Consider the following 17,116-nt stretch of genomic DNA (forward strand, 5'->3'; position numbering starts at 1 on the left):
ACTTGTACAGAAACAATGATTAGATCCATAATGAAGGAAAGCAATGCATAAAGACTTTATTCCATACTCAAAGTACCATATGAAAACGCAATGCAATACACTGCGTGTGCGGTTGAGTGATCTTTTGAAGAAATGTAACGTTGCAACACCAGGGATAGACTGCAATGTATCTCTGTCGTTGCAGCCCTCTGATGCTCCCTGCTGCCGGCGTCACAACAGTGTCTGCATGTTTCACAAATAGAGTTTGGAGAGACGTTGTCGGTGTCTGTATGTTGCTTATATTCTCCCAAACAGTGGGCGCTAAGGATCAGGGCACGGCAGACCATTGCAGCCATTGATCTCAAGCAGAAAAATAAAAATGCTTACAGCACCTGGTATTCCCAGGCGGTCACCCATCCAAGTACTAACCAGGCCCGACCCTGCTTAGCTTCCGAGATCAGACGAGATCGGGCGTGCTCAGGGTGGTATGGCCGTACGCAAATGTTACCGGGTCCATACTACCTTTTATTCAGCAGGAGCACAAAAGGACTGAGAGTGCAGCCGTGGCCAGAGACGGGACTTGTACAGAAACAATGATTAGATCCATAATGAAGGAAAGCAATGCATAAAGACTTTATTCCATACTCAAAGTACCATATCAAAACGCAATGCAATACACTGCGTGTGCGGTTGAGTGATCTTTTGAAGAAATGTAGCGTTGCAACACCAGGGATAGACTGCAATGTATCTCTGTCGTTGCAGCCCTCTGATGCTCCCTGCTGCCGGCGTCACAACAGTGTCTGCATGTTTCACAAATAGAGTTTGGAGAGACGTTGTCAGTGTCTGTATGTTGCTTAAATTCTCCCAAACAGTGGGCGCTAAAGATCAGGGCACGGCAGACCATTGCAGCCATTGATCTCGAGCAGAAAAAAAAGAAGCTTACAGCACCTGGTATTCCCAGGCGGTCTCCCATCCAAGTACTAACCAGGCCCGACCCTGCTTAGCTTCCGAGATCAGACGAGATCGGGCGTGATCAGGGTGGTTTGGCCGTACGCAAATGTTACCAGGTCCATACTACCTTTTATTCAGCAGGAGCACAAAAGGACTGAGAGCGCTGCCGTGGCCAGAGACGGGACTTGTACAGAAACAATGATTAGATCCATAATGAAGGAAAGCAATGCATAAAGACTTTATTCCATACTCAAAGTACCATATCAAAACGCAATGCAATACACTGCGTGTGCGGTTGAGTGATCTTTTGAAGAAATGTAGCGTTGCAACACCAGGGATAGACTGCAATGTATCTCTGTCGTTGCAGCCCTCTGATGCTCCCTGCTGCCGGCGTCACAACAGTGTCTGCATTTTTCACAAATAGAGTTTGGAGAGACGTTGTCAGTGTCTGTATGTTGCTTAAATTCTCCCAAACAGTGGGCGCTAAGGATCAGGGCACGGCAGACCATTGCTGCCATTGATCTCGAGCAGAAAAATAAAAATGCTTACAGCACCTGGTATTCCCAGGCGGTCACCCATCCAAGTACTAACCAGGCCCGACCCTGCTTAGCTTCCGAGATCAGACGAGATCGGGCGTGATCAGGGTGGTATGGCCGTACGCAAATGTTACCGGGTCCATACTACCTTTTATTCAGCAGGAGCACAAAAGGACTGAGAGCGCTGCCGTGGCCAGAGACGGGACTTGTACAGAAACAATGATTAGATCCATAATGAAGGAAAGCAATGCATAAAGACTTTATTCCATACTCAAAGTACCATATGAAAACGCAATGCAATACACTGCGTGTGCGGTTGAGTGATCTTTTGAAGAAATGTAGCGTTGCAACACCAGGGATAGACTGCAATGTATCTCTGTCGTTGCAGCCCTCTGATGCTCCCTGCTGCCGGCGTCACAACAGTGTCTGCATTTTTCACAAATAGAGTTTGGAGAGACGTTGTCAGTGTCTGTATGTTGCTTAAATTCTCCCAAACAGTGGGCGCTAAAGATCAGGGCACGGCAGACCATTGCAGCCATTGATCTCGAGCAGAAAAAAAAAAAGCTTACAGCACCTGGTATTCCCAGGCGGTCTCCCATCCAAGTACTAACCAGGCCCGACCCTGCTTAGCTTCCGAGATCAGACGAGATCGGGCTTGATCAGGGTGGTATGGCCGTATGCAAATGTTACCGGGTCCATACTAGCTTTCACACAGCAGGAGCACATAAGGACTGAGAGCGCTGCCGTGGCCAGAGACGGGACTTGTACAGAAACAATGATTAGATCCATAATGAAGGAAAGCAATGCATAAAGACTTTATTCCATACTCAAAGTATCATATCAAAACGCAATGCAATACACTGCGTGTGCGGTAGAGTGATCTTTTGAAGAAATGTAGCGTTGCAACACCAGGGATAGACTGCAATGTATCTCTGTCGTTGCAGCCCTCTGATGCTCCCTGCTGCCGGCGTCACAACAGTGTCTGCATTTTTCACAAATAGAGTTTGGAGAGACGTTGTCAGTGTCTGTATGTTGCTCAAATTCTCCCAAACAGTGGGCGCTAAAGATCAGGGCACGGCAGACCATTGCAGCCATTGATCTCGAGCAGAAAAATAAAAATGCTTACAGCACCTGGTATTCCCAGGCGGTCACCCATCCAAGTACTAACCAGGCCCGACCCTGCTTAGCTTCCGAGATCAGACGAGATCGGGCGTGTTCAGGGTGGTATGGCCGTAAGCGAGTATAGCCGCATCCAAAGTAGCTTTTAAACAGCAGGAGCACATAAGGACTGAGAGCGCTGCCGTGACCATAGACCAGACTTGTACAGAAACAATTATTAGATCAATAATGAAGGAAAGCAATGAATGAATACTTTATTCCGGACTCAAAGTACCATATCAAAACGCAATGCAATACACCGAGTTGGCGTGTGTGCTCGTTTGCGTGAACCTTTGAAGAAACATAGCGTTTGAAACGCTGCGATGGACTGCAGCAGGTCAAGCGAAGCAGTCATTCATAGCTCTTATTTCTTTACAACAACATGATCAGGGGAGAGCGCGAACGCAGTCCCCCACTACCAGAAATTATGCAATCGAGATTCCCACATTTGGGGAATTCGCACGGGTCAGCAACAGCCGCAGTGCAATGGCCGAGCCTCACCATGGGTGAACCACCTTCTTGATCATGGTATCTCCCTTGCCAGGTAAGTATGATTAGTAGGGGAGACCGGGTATGGTTGTAACACTTTTTTCTTCAGCACCTAAATCTACCATTTTTTTAAAAGCTACAGTTCTGGACCTTTTAGGCAACGTACCCACATTTGTCTACTACAAGTGGCAACCATTTAAATCTCCTCAACTATATCACGGAATTTGTGAGATTATGACAAATACAATGTATACCTTTGTTATAACCTACCCCACTACCGGGGTAGGTTGTAACACCTACTGGGGTAAGTTGTAACAGGTAGACAAAATGCAAAAAAACAATGTTACTCCATTTGATATGCCGATTTAATTATAACCATAAACAACAGGGTTTGAAAATAGATTCACCAAACAAAATATTCTTCAACTGTATTGGAAGTGAAGAGTGACATATACATTGTGTGTGTGTGTGTGTGTGTGTGTGTACAGAAAAAATAGAATCGTAGCGTAGGCTATGTTAATGTTATGAACAAAATATAAAAAGCATAACGTTTATACGTTGTGTGTGTGTATTTGTGTCTCTTGAGAGCGAGAGCTGAACATTTGTTTTTTTTTAGAACAGGGCAACATGTTCTCTAACAAACAAATTAAATAAATCCTTAATCTGAATCACAATGGTGACAAATAAAATTGGGCAGACCTGGAGTGCATGCCTGGTGGGCCCAAAAGCTGCATAGGACACACTTTACCCACACCTCTTTGGATTTGGAATTTCGAAAGGTTTCCATGCAGACCACACAAAAATCTTCTTCCTCCTCTGACGAAGAGTTCTGAGCTTTCACCATTTTCTTGGCAGTTTTGTTGACCTTCCTCTTCTTTCCTTTATCACCCCCAAAGAGTTTAATTTTGATGTTTTTTCCTTTTCGCCGGTCCTCCTCTTCCAACGCCAGCTTAACTGGTGTATCAGTCAAGATTTTGGAGCGCCTCTTCCTCCTACCCTTGCCTGTTACTTTTCTTGGGCATGCTTTCAGAAATGGCCGAATTATTATTGGACTGAACGGTCCTAAGATGGACCCAGAGGTGCTCGGCATCTCTGGAGGAGGAGCAGAGCCTGGCGGCAGGTGAGCAGGTGAGGAGCCTGGCGGCAGGTGAGCAGGTGAGGAGCCTGGCGGCAGGTGAGGAGCCTGGCGGCAGGTGAGCAGGTGAGGAGCCTGGCGGCAGGTGAGCAGGTGAGGAGCCTGGCGGCAGGTGAGGAGCCTGGCGGCAGGTGAGCAGGTGAGGAGCCTGGCGGCAGGTGAGGAGCCTGGCGGCAGGTGAGCAGGTGAGGAGCCTGGCGGCAGGTGAGCAGGTGAGGAGCCTGGCGGCAGGTGAGCAGGTGAGGAGCCTGGCGGCAGGTGGGCAGGTGAGGAGCCTGGCGGCAGGTGAGCAGGTGAGGAGCCTGGCGGCAGGTGAGCAGGTGAGGAGCCTGGCGGCAGGTGGGCAGGTGAGGAGCCTGGCGGCAGGTGGGCAGGTGAGGAGCCTGGCGGCAGGTGAGCAGGTGAGGAGCCTGGCGGCAGGAGAGCCTCAGCTGGGTCAGGACGATCGGTGACCTGGGAGGGCGCAAAGTCACTGTCCTGAAAGATGTTCGGATGGTAAGGCCATATGCCTGTGCATTGGAAGCCTGCCTGAATGTTCCTTTGCGTTGCGGCCGTGGGTAGGGCGTTCCTCACGATCCCTGGAATGTTGTAAATTGTCATTGGTTTGCCTGGATTCATCCTCATCCAGTCATCACTGGCCGCATTCACCATTTTCTTAAATGGACCAAAGACACTGCGATCAAGTGGCTGGAGCTTATGGCTGCAGTGTGGTGGAAAGGTCAGAAGAACAATGCCCTGACCTTTGCAAAAATCAACGGCTCTCACAGAGATGTGTGAGGAGTGATTATCCAGCAGGAGCAAAACCTTTTTCTCTGGACTCACCTTTGTATGTCTTGCAAAGTGACCAAGAAAATGCAAGAAATCCTCCTTCTGCATCCAGCCTGACTTATTAGCACTTCCAGCACTTCCTAATGGCCCGCTCTGTACAAAGTGTTCCTTAAAGTTCTTTCGGGGGAACACAAAGAATGGGGGAATGGAATTCCCCAGAGCTTGAACAGCGTATGCAACTGATACCAATGTGCCTCTCTCACCTGATGTCATGGCTCCAACCTGCTTGACCCCCCGGCGCGCTACCACTCGGGATGGTGCCTGCACAGTTGTGACGCCTGTCTCGTCCATGTTCCAGATGTCAGAACCATCGAAGCGGTTCTTTTCTATTGCCTCCGACAGGCGACTGAAGAAGCGCTCAACATTTGTCTTGTTGAAGGAGGTGGCCCTTGAAAGGCTTGTTGCCTGTGGACACCGAATAGATAGTCTGGGATGTCGTTTCAGAAAACTGTTGAACCAGTCAGGCCCCGCCATCAGCTTATTGTCCCAGGTTTCAGGATGATTTATATCAAAACTCACGGCTAACTGATATGCAAACTTTCTGTCCTATGCAAAAGCATAAAAGGAAGTCTGAGTTAGGACACACATTTCTGTTGATTGTCTAAATTCATATGTTGGTATTTATTCATTTTTTTATTTTACCTGCTTTTATGTCATTTATTTATCATTCACAAACATTGAAAAATTGCCTATTCTACACTGTTCTCAGCTATCATGCTTACCTCGCGTGGAGTTAGCCCAAAGTATATATCAGCTGCCTGGCTAATGTACTCTGTCAATAGATCCTCCTGCTCCCTGCTGAAGACTTTGTTTGGACTGTTGTATCCAACCCGAGGAAGGTCCTGGGATCCCTGATCTTTAAGAAGTTTAAACTTCTTCCAATATCTATTAAGCGTAACATGGCAGATGCCATGCTTTTTTGCCACTGCCCTGACAGATGTTCCATTGTTAACTTCCTCTGCTGCTCTTTTCAATATCTGGGCATCCACTCCACGATCAGTCTTCCTCACCCATGTTCTAGGCATTCTTCAGAATTATTAAAATCAAAAAAAAATTGACTTTGTATGTAAGGGGATGGTTGTAACACTTTCAAAACATGCGTTACAACCTACCCCACCCTGTCATCCATTACTAAGCTAGCTGTATTAGCATGGTGCTTTGACATTAGCAAGGGAGAGATACACCATTCTTTACTAGAGAAACTATAGTTTGACCTGATATGACTCATACAACGTTATCTACAACGGTAAAAGTACTAGAAAACAAAAATAAATAAAATAAAAATTTACTTTCTTACCTCAAAATTTGGATTTCTCTCGTAACTCCTGGAAAAATGGCGCCAACTATTTGAATATTTCGACGAGTTATCAAAATGGAAGGAGGAGGAGACTGAAGCTGTCAGATGGCTCATATCTTATCCCTGATTGGTGGAATTGGTCGTGTTACAACCCACCCTGTGTTACAACCATACCCGGTCTCCTCTACTCGTTCAGATGGGCTGAACGCTGCCCACGCGTGTTCCCTTGGAGAACGGTTGCAAAGAATTCGGAGATGTCTAGACTTTAAAGTCCGTGTTGCAGGGTTTATTTTCCAACAAGTGTGTGCAATTTGCTTGTTCTTAATACAGATTTAAACTGTTATCCATTTTATTTCATGTTGTTAGGTATCACAAAACGGAATGTAATACGACAAAGTAGGTACTATTTTAGCGGTTTGCAATTGATTCTCTTTTCCCCCAGGATAATTAAATATGTTCTATTATTTGCCATGCGGAGCCAGCCAGTCCTGTGCACGTATGCAAATGAGCCCTGTGCACCTAACAGAAGAATGACGTAATGTTGAGAACGAGTCATACTAAAAAGGGAGAGCAATCGACAGCTAAACCAGACTGTATCAATCACACACTTTGGGTCCATTCTAACTTATGATAAGAGGCTAGTCTTTAAATCTTTGCAGTGACTGAATGTTTATGATAAAACGGATTGTTTTGCATTCGATGAGTGTGTGCGACTGTGCGTTTGTCATTTCCGGCTTCGGCATACCGCATGGTAATGAAGGCCTCGTGGTGAGTTGCTTTCTTAGTGAAGCAGCCTCGCCTTGGAGTTGGATGAGTTGGAGTGATATAAGTTGTCAGTGTCTGTATGTTGCTTAAATTCTCCCAAACAGTGGGCGCTAAGGATCAGGGCACGGCAGACCATTGCAGCCATTGATCTCGAGCAGAAAAATAAAAATGCTTACAGCACCTGGTATTCCCAGGCGGTCACCCATCTAAGTACTAACCAGGCCCGACCCTGCTTAGCTTCCGAGATCAGACGAGATCGGGCGTGATCAGGGTGGTATGGCCGTACGCAAATGTTACCGGGTCCATACTACCTTTTATTCAGCAGGAGCACAAAAGGACTGAGAGCGCTGCCGTGGCCAGAGACGGGACTTGTACAGAAACAATGATTAGATCCATAATGAAGGAAAGCAATGCATAAAGACTTTATTCCATACTCAAAGTACCATATGAAAACGCAATGCAATACACTGCGTGTGCGGTTGAGTGATCTTTTGAAGAAATGTAACGTTGCAACGCCAGGGATAGACTGCAATGCATCTCTGTCGTTGCAGCCCTCTGATGCTCCCTGCTGCCGGCGTCACAACAGTGTCTGCATTTTTCACAAATAGAGTTTGGAGAGACGTTGTCAGTGTCTGTATGTTGCTTAAATTCTCCCAAACAGTGGGCGCTAAAGATCAGGGCACGGCAGACCATTGCAGCCATTGATCTCGAGCAGAAAAAAAAGAAGCTTACAGCACCTGGTATTCCCAGGCGGTCTCCCATCCAAGTACTAACCAGGCCCGACCCTGCTTAGCTTCCGAGATCAGACGAGATCGGGCGTGTTCAGGGTGGTATGGCCGTAAGCGAGTATAGCCGCATCCAAAGTAGCTTTTAAACAGCAGGAGCACATAAGGACTGAGAGCGCTGCCGTGACCATAGACCAGACTTGTACAGAAACAATTATTAGATCAATAATGAAGGAAAGCAATGAATGAATACTTTATTCCGGACTCAAAGTACCATATCAAAACGCAATGCAATACACCGAGTTGGCGTGTGTGCTCGTTTGCGTGAACCTTTGAAGAAACATAGCGTTTCAAACGCTGCGATGGACTGCAGCAGGTCAAGCGAAGCAGTCATTCATAGCTCTTATTTCTTTACAACAACATGATCAGGGGAGAGCGCGAACGCAGTCCCCCACTACCAGAAATTATGCAATCGAGATTCCCACATTTGGGGAATTCGCACGGGTCAGCAACAGCCGCAGTGCAATGACCGAGCCTCACCATGGGTGAACCACCTTCTTGATCATGGTATCTCCCTTGCCAGGTAAGTATGATTAGTACTCGTTCAGATGGGCTGAACGCTGCCCACGCGTGTTCCCTTGGAGAACGGTTGCAAAGAATTCGGAGATGTCTAGACTTTAAAGTCCGTGTTGCAGGGTTTATTTTCCAACAAGTGTGTGCAATTTGCTTGTTCTTAATACAGATTTAAACTGTTATCCATTTTATTTCATGTTGTTAGGTATCACAAAACGGAATGTAATACGACAAAGTAGGTACTATTTTAGCGGTTTGCAATTGATTCTCTTTTCCCCCAGGATAATTAAATATGTTCTATTATTTGCCATGCGGAGCCAGCCAGTCCTGTGCACGTATGCAAATGAGCCATGTGCACCTAACAGAAGAATGACGTAATGTTGAGAACGAGTCATACTAAAAAGGGAGAGCAATCGACAGCTAAACCAGACTGTATCAATCACACACTTTGGGTCCATTCTAACTTATGATAAGAGGCTAGTCTTTAAATCTTTGCAGTGACTGAATGTTTATGATAAAACGGATTGTTTTGCATTCGATGAGTGTGTGCGACTGTGCGTTTGTCATTTCCGGCTTCGGCATACCGCATGGTAATGAAGGCCTCGTGGTGAGTTGCTTTCTTAGTGAAGCAGCCTCGCCTTGGAGTTGGATGAGTTGGAGTGATATAAGTTGTCAGTGTCTGTATGTTGCTTAAATTCTCCCAAACAGTGGGCGCTAAGGATCAGGGCACGGCAGACCATTGCAGCCATTGATCTCGAGCAGAAAAATAAAAATGCTTACAGCACCTGGTATTCCCAGGCGGTCACCCATCTAAGTACTAACCAGGCCCGACCCTGCTTAGCTTCCGAGATCAGACGAGATCGGGCGTGATCAGGGTGGTATGGCCGTACGCAAATGTTACCGGGTCCATACTACCTTTTATTCAGCAGGAGCACAAAAGGACTGAGAGCGCTGCCGTGGCCAGAGACGGGACTTGTACAGAAACAATGATTAGATCCATAATGAAGGAAAGCAATGCATAAAGACTTTATTCCATACTCAAAGTACCATATGAAAACGCAATGCAATACACTGCGTGTGCGGTTGAGTGATCTTTTGAAGAAATGTAACGTTGCAACGCCAGGGATAGACTGCAATGTATCTCTGTCGTTGCAGCCCTCTGATGCTCCCTGCTGCCGGCGTCACAACAGTGTCTGCGTGTTTCACAAATAGAGTTTGGAGAGACGTTGTCGGTGTCTGTATGTTGCTTATATTCTCCCAAACAGTGGGCGCTAAGGATCAGGGCACGGCAGACCATTGCAGCCATTGATCTCGAGCAGAAAAATAAAAATGCTTACAGCACCTGGTATTCCCAGGCGGTCACCCATCCAAGTACTAACCAGGCCCGACCCTGCTTAGCTTCCGAGATCAGACGAGATCGGGCGTGTTCAGGGTGGTATGGCCGTAAGCGAGTATTGTCGCATCCAAAGTAGCTTTTAAACAGCAGGAGCACATAAGGACTGAGAGCGCTGCAGTGGCCAGAGACGGGACTTGTACAGAAACAATGATTAGATCCATAATGAAGGAAAGCAATGCATAAAGACTTTATTCCAGACTCAATGTACCATATCAAAACGTAATGCAATACACTGCGTGTGCGGTTGAGTGATCTTTTGAAGAAATGTAGCGTTGCAACACCAGGGATAGACTGCAATGTATCTCTGTCGTTGCAGCCCTCTGATGCTCCCTGCTGCCGGCGTCACAACAGTGTCTGCATTTTTCACAAATAGAGTTTGGAGAGACGTTGTCAGTGTCTGTATGTTGCTTAAATTCTCCCAAACAGTGGGCGCTAAAGATCAGGGCACGGCAGACCATTGCAGCCATTGATCTCGAGCAGAAAAATAAATATGCTTACAGCACCTGGTATTCCCAGGCGGTCACCCATCCAAGTACTAACCAGGCCCGACCCTGCTTAGCTTCCGAGATCAGACGAGATCGGGCGTGATCAGGGTGGTATGGCCGTAAGCGAGTATAGCCGCATCCAAAGTAGCTTTTAAACAGCAGGAGCACATAAGGACTGAGAGCGCTGCCGTGACCATAGACCAGACTTGTACAGAAACAATTATTAGATCAATAATGAAGGAAAGCAATGAATGAATACTTTATTCCGGACTCAAGTACCATATCGAAACGCAATGCAATACACCGAGTTGGCGTGTGTGCTCGTTTGCGTGAACCTTTGAAGAAACATCGCGTTTCAAACGCTGCGATGGACTGCAGCAGGTCAAGCGAAGCAGTCATTCATAGCTCTTATTTCTTTACAACAACATGATCAGGGGAGAGCGCGAACGCAGTCCCCCACTACCAGAAATTATGCAATCGAGATTCCCACATTTGGGGAATTCGCACGGGTCAGCAACAGCCGCAGTGCAATGGCCGAGCCTCACCATGGGTGAACCACCTTCTTGATCATGGTATCTCCCTTGCCAGGTAAGTATGATTAGTAGGGGAGACCGGGTATGGTTGTAACACTTTTTTCTTCAGCACCTAAATCTACCATTTTTTTAAAAGCTACAGTTCTGGACCTTTTAGGCAACGTACCCACATTTGTCTACTACAAGTGGCAACCATTTAAATCTCCTCAACTATATCACGGAATTTGTGAGATTATGACAAATACAATGTATACCTTTGTTATAACCTACCCCACTACCGGGGTAGGTTGTAACACCTACTGGGGTAAGTTGTAACAGGTAGACAAAATGCAAAAAAACAATGTTACTCCATTTGATATGCCGATTTAATTATAACCATAAACAACAGGGTTTGAAAATAGATTCACCAAACAAAATATTCTTCAACTGTATTGGAAGTGAAGAGTGACATATACATTGTGTGTGTGTGTGTGTGTGTGTGTGTACAGAAAAAATAGAATCGTAGCGTAGGCTATGTTAATGTTATGAACAAAATATAAAAAGCATAACGTTTATACGTTGTGTGTGTGTATTTGTGTCTCTTGAGAGCGAGAGCTGAACATTTGTTTTTTTTTAGAACAGGGCAACATGTTCTCTAACAAACAAATTAAATAAATCCTTAATCTGAATCACAATGGTGACAAATAAAATTGGGCAGACCTGGAGTGCATGCCTGGTGGGCCCAAAAGCTGCATAGGACACACTTTACCCACACCTCTTTGGATTTGGAATTTCGAAAGGTTTCCATGCAGACCACACAAAAATCTTCTTCCTCCTCTGACGAAGAGTTCTGAGCTTTCACCATTTTCTTGGCAGTTTTGTTGACCTTCCTCTTCTTTCCTTTATCACCCCCAAAGAGTTTAATTTTGATGTTTTTTCCTTTTCGCCGGTCCTCCTCTTCCAACGCCAGCTTAACTGGTGTATCAGTCAAGATTTTGGAGCGCCTCTTCCTCCTACCCTTGCCTGTTACTTTTCTTGGGCATGCTTTCAGAAATGGCCGAATTATTATTGGACTGAACGGTCCTAAGATGGACCCAGAGGTGCTCGGCATCTCTGGAGGAGGAGCAGAGCCTGGCGGCAGGTGAGCAGGTGAGGAGCCTGGCGGCAGGTGAGCAGGTGAGGAGCCTGGCGGCAGGTGAGGAGCCTGGCGGCAGGTGAGCAGGTGAGGAGCCTGGCGGCAGGTGAGCAGGTGAGGAGCCTGGCGGCAGGTGAGGAGCCTGGCGGCAGGTGAGCAGGTGAGGAGCCTGGCGGCAGGTGAGGAGCCTGGCGGCAGGTGAGCAGGTGAGGAGCCTGGCGGCAGGTGAGCAGGTGAGGAGCCTGGCGGCAGGTGAGCAGGTGAGGAGCCTGGCGGCAGGTGGGCAGGTGAGGAGCCTGGCGGCAGGTGAGCAGGTGAGGAGCCTGGCGGCAGGTGAGCAGGTGAGGAGCCTGGCGGCAGGTGGGCAGGTGAGGAGCCTGGCGGCAGGTGGGCAGGTGAGGAGCCTGGCGGCAGGTGAGCAGGTGAGGAGCCTGGCGGCAGGAGAGCCTCAGCTGGGTCAGGACGATCGGTGACCTGGGAGGGCGCAAAGTGACTGTCCTGAAAGATGTTCGGATGGTAAGGCCATATGCCTGTGCATTGGAAGCCTGCCTGAATGTTCCTTTGCGTTGCGGCCGTGGGTAGGGCGTTCCTCACGATCCCTGGAATGTTGTAAATTGTCATTGGTTTGCCTGGATTCATCCTCATCCAGTCATCACTGGCCGCATTCACCATTTTCTTAAATGGACCAAAGACACTGCGATCAAGTGGCTGGAGCTTATGGCTGCAGTGTGGTGGAAAGGTCAGAAGAACAATGCCCTGACCTTTGCAAAAATCAACGGCTCTCACAGAGATGTGTGAGGAGTGATTATCCAGCAGGAGCAAAACCTTTTTCTCTGGACTCACCTTTGTATGTCTTGCAAAGTGACCAAGAAAATGCAAGAAATCCTCCTTCTGCATCCAGCCTGACTTATTAGCACTTCCAGCACTTCCTAATGGCCCGCTCTGTACAAAGTGTTCCTTAAAGTTCTTTCGGGGGAACACAAAGAATGGGGGAATGGAATTCCCCAGAGCTTGAACAGCGTATGCAACTGATACCAATGTGCCTCTCTCACCTGATGTCATGGCTCCAACCTGCTTGACCCCCCGGCGCGCTACCACTCGGGATGGTGCCTGCACAGTTGTGACGCCTGTCTCGTCCATGTTCCAGATGTCAGAACCATCGAAGCGGTTCTTTTCTATTGCCTCCGACAGGCGACTGAAGAAGCGCTCAACATTTGTCTTGTTGAAGGAGGTGGCCCTTGAAAGGCTTGTTGCCTGTGGACACCGAATAGATAGTCTGGGATGTCGTTTCAGAAAACTGTTGAACCAGTCAGGCCCCGCCATCAGCTTATTGTCCCAGGTTTCAGGATGATTTATATCAAAACTCACGGCTAACTGATATGCAAACTTTCTGTCCTATGCAAAAGCATAAAAGGAAGTCTGAGTTAGGACACACATTTCTGTTGATTGTCTAAATTCATATGTTGGTATTTATTCATTTTTTTATTTTACCTGCTTTTATGTCATTTATTTATCATTCACAAACATTGAAAAATTGCCTATTCTACACTGTTCTCAGCTATCATGCTTACCTCGCGTGGAGTTAGCCCAAAGTATATATCAGCTGCCTGGCTAATGTACTCTGTCAATAGATCCTCCTGCTCCCTGCTGAAGACTTTGTTTGGACTGTTGTATCCAACCCGAGGAAGGTCCTGGGATCCCTGATCTTTAAGAAGTTTAAACTTCTTCCAATATCTATTAAGCGTAACATGGCAGATGCCATGCTTTTTTGCCACTGCCCTGACAGATGTTCCATTGTTAACTTCCTCTGCTGCTCTTTTCAATATCTGGGCATCCACTCCACGATCAGTCTTCCTCACCCATGTTCTAGGCATTCTTCAGAATTATTAAAATCAAAAAAAAATTGACTTTGTATGTAAGGGGATGGTTGTAACACTTTCAAAACATGCGTTACAACCTACCCCACCCTGTCATCCATTACTAAGCTAGCTGTATTAGCATGGTGCTTTGACATTAGCAAGGGAGAGATACACCATTCTTTACTAGAGAAACTATAGTTTGACCTGATATGACTCATACAACGTTATCTACAACGGTAAAAGTACTAGAAAACAAAAATAAATAAAATAAAAATTTACTTTCTTACCTCAAAATTTGGATTTCTCTCGTAACTCCTGGAAAAATGGCGCCAACTATTTGAATATTTCGACGAGTTATCAAAATGGAAGGAGGAGGAGACTGAAGCTGTCAGATGGCTCATATCTTATCCCTGATTGGTGGAATTGGTCGTGTTACAACCCACCCTGTGTTACAACCATACCCGGTCTCCTCTACTCGTTCAGATGGGCTGAACGCTGCCCACGCGTGTTCCCTTGGAGAACGGTTGCAAAGAATTCGGAGATGTCTAGACTTTAAAGTCCGTGTTGCAGGGTTTATTTTCCAACAAGTGTGTGCAATTTGCTTGTTCTTAATACAGATTTAAACTGTTATCCATTTTATTTCATGTTGTTAGGTATCACAAAACGGAATGTAATACGACAAAGTAGGTACTATTTTAGCGGTTTGCAATTGATTCTCTTTTCCCCCAGGATAATTAAATATGTTCTATTATTTGCCATGCGGAGCCAGCCAGTCCTGTGCACGTATGCAAATGAGCCCTGTGCACCTAACAGAAGAATGACGTAATGTTGAGAACGAGTCATACTAAAAAGGGAGAGCAATCGACAGCTAAACCAGACTGTATCAATCACACACTTTGGGTCCATTCTAACTTATGATAAGAGGCTAGTCTTTAAATCTTTGCAGTGACTGAATGTTTATGATAAAACGGATTGTTTTGCATTCGATGAGTGTGTGCGACTGTGCGTTTGTCATTTCCGGCTTCGGCATACCGCATGGTAATGAAGGCCTCGTGGTGAGTTGCTTTCTTAGTGAAGCAGCCTCGCCTTGGAGTTGGATGAGTTGGAGTGATATAAGTTGTCAGTGTCTGTATGTTGCTTAAATTCTCCCAAACAGTGGGCGCTAAGGATCAGGGCACGGCAGACCATTGCAGCCATTGATCTCGAGCAGAAAAATAAAAATGCTTACAGCACCTGGTATTCCCAGGCGGTCACCCATCTAAGTACTAACCAGGCCCGACCCTGCTTAGCTTCCGAGATCAGACGAGATCGGGCGTGATCAGGGTGGTATGGCCGTACGCAAATGTTACCGGGTCCATACTACCTTTTATTCAGCAGGAGCACAAAAGGACTGAGAGCGCTGCCGTGGCCAGAGACGGGACTTGTACAGAAACAATGATTAGATCCATAATGAAGGAAAGCAATGCATAAAGACTTTATTCCATACTCAAAGTACCATATGAAAACGCAATGCAATACACTGCGTGTGCGGTTGAGTGATCTTTTGAAGAAATGTAACGTTGCAACGCCAGGGATAGACTGCAATGCATCTCTGTCGTTGCAGCCCTCTGATGCTCCCTGCTGCCGGCGTCACAACAGTGTCTGCATTTTTCACAAATAGAGTTTGGAGAGACGTTGTCAGTGTCTGTATGTTGCTTAAATTCTCCCAAACAGTGGGCGCTAAAGATCAGGGCACGGCAGACCATTGCAGCCATTGATCTCGAGCAGAAAAAAAAGAAGCTTACAGCACCTGGTATTCCCAGGCGGTCTCCCATCCAAGTACTAACCAGGCCCGACCCTGCTTAGCTTCCGAGATCAGACGAGATCGGGCGTGTTCAGGGTGGTATGGCCGTAAGCGAGTATAGCCGCATCCAAAGTAGCTTTTAAACAGCAGGAGCACATAAGGACTGAGAGCGCTGCCGTGACCATAGACCAGACTTGTACAGAAACAATTATTAGATCAATAATGAAGGAAAGCAATGAATGAATACTTTATTCCGGACTCAAAGTACCATATCAAAACGCAATGCAATACACCGAGTTGGCGTGTGTGCTCGTTTGCGTGAACCTTTGAAGAAACATAGCGTTTCAAACGCTGCGATGGACTGCAGCAGGTCAAGCGAAGCAGTCATTCATAGCTCTTATTTCTTTACAACAACATGATCAGGGGAGAGCGCGAACGCAGTCCCCCACTACCAGAAATTATGCAATCGAGATTCCCACATTTGGGGAATTCGCACGGGTCAGCAACAGCCGCAGTCCAATGACCGAGCCTCACCATGGGTGAACCACCTTCTTGATCATGGTATCTCCCTTGCCAGGTAAGTATGATTAGTACTCGTTCAGATGGGCTGAACGCTGCCCACGCGTGTTCCCTTGGAGAACGGTTGCAAAGAATTCGGAGATGTCTAGACTTTAAAGTCCGTGTTGCAGGGTTTATTTTCCAACAAGTGTGTGCAATTTGCTTGTTCTTAATACAGATTTAAACTGTTATCCATTTTATTTCATGTTGTTAGGTATCACAAAACGGAATGTAATACGACAAAGTAGGTACTATTTTAGCGGTTTGCAATTGATTCTCTTTTCCCCCAGGATAATTAAATATGTTCTATTATTTGCCATGCGGAGCCAGCCAGTCCTGTGCACGTATGCAAATGAGCCATGTGCACCTAACAGAAGAATGACGTAATGTTGAGAACGAGTCATACTAAAAAGGGAGAGCAATCGACAGCTAAACCAGACTGTATCAATCACACACTTTGGGTCCATTCTAACTTATGATAAGAGGCTAGTCTTTAAATCTTTGCAGTGACTGAATGTTTATGATAAAACGGATTGTTTTGCATTCGATGAGTGTGTGCGACTGTGCGTTTGTCATTTCCGGCTTCGGCATACCGCATGGTAATGAAGGCCTCGTGGTGAGTTGCTTTCTTAGTGAAGCAGCCTCGCCTTGGAGTTGGATGAGTTGGAGTGATATAAGTTGTCAGTGTCTGTATGTTGCTTAAATTCTCCCAAACAGTGGGCGCTAAGGATCAGGGCACGGCAGACCATTGCAGCCATTGATCTCGAGCAGAAAAATAAAAATGCTTACAGCACCTGGTATTCCCAGGCGGTCACCCATCTAAGTACTAACCAGGCCCGACCCTGCTTAGCTTCCGAGATCAGACGAGATCGGGCGTGATCAGGGTGGTATGGCCGTACGCAAATGTTACCGGGTCCATACTACCTTTTATTCAGCAGGAGCACAAAAGGAC

Source organism: Pollachius pollachius (assembly GCF_949987615.1).
Source record: "Pollachius pollachius genome assembly, contig: scaffold_27, whole genome shotgun sequence".
NCBI classification, from domain to species: Eukaryota; Metazoa; Chordata; class Actinopteri; order Gadiformes; family Gadidae; genus Pollachius; species Pollachius pollachius.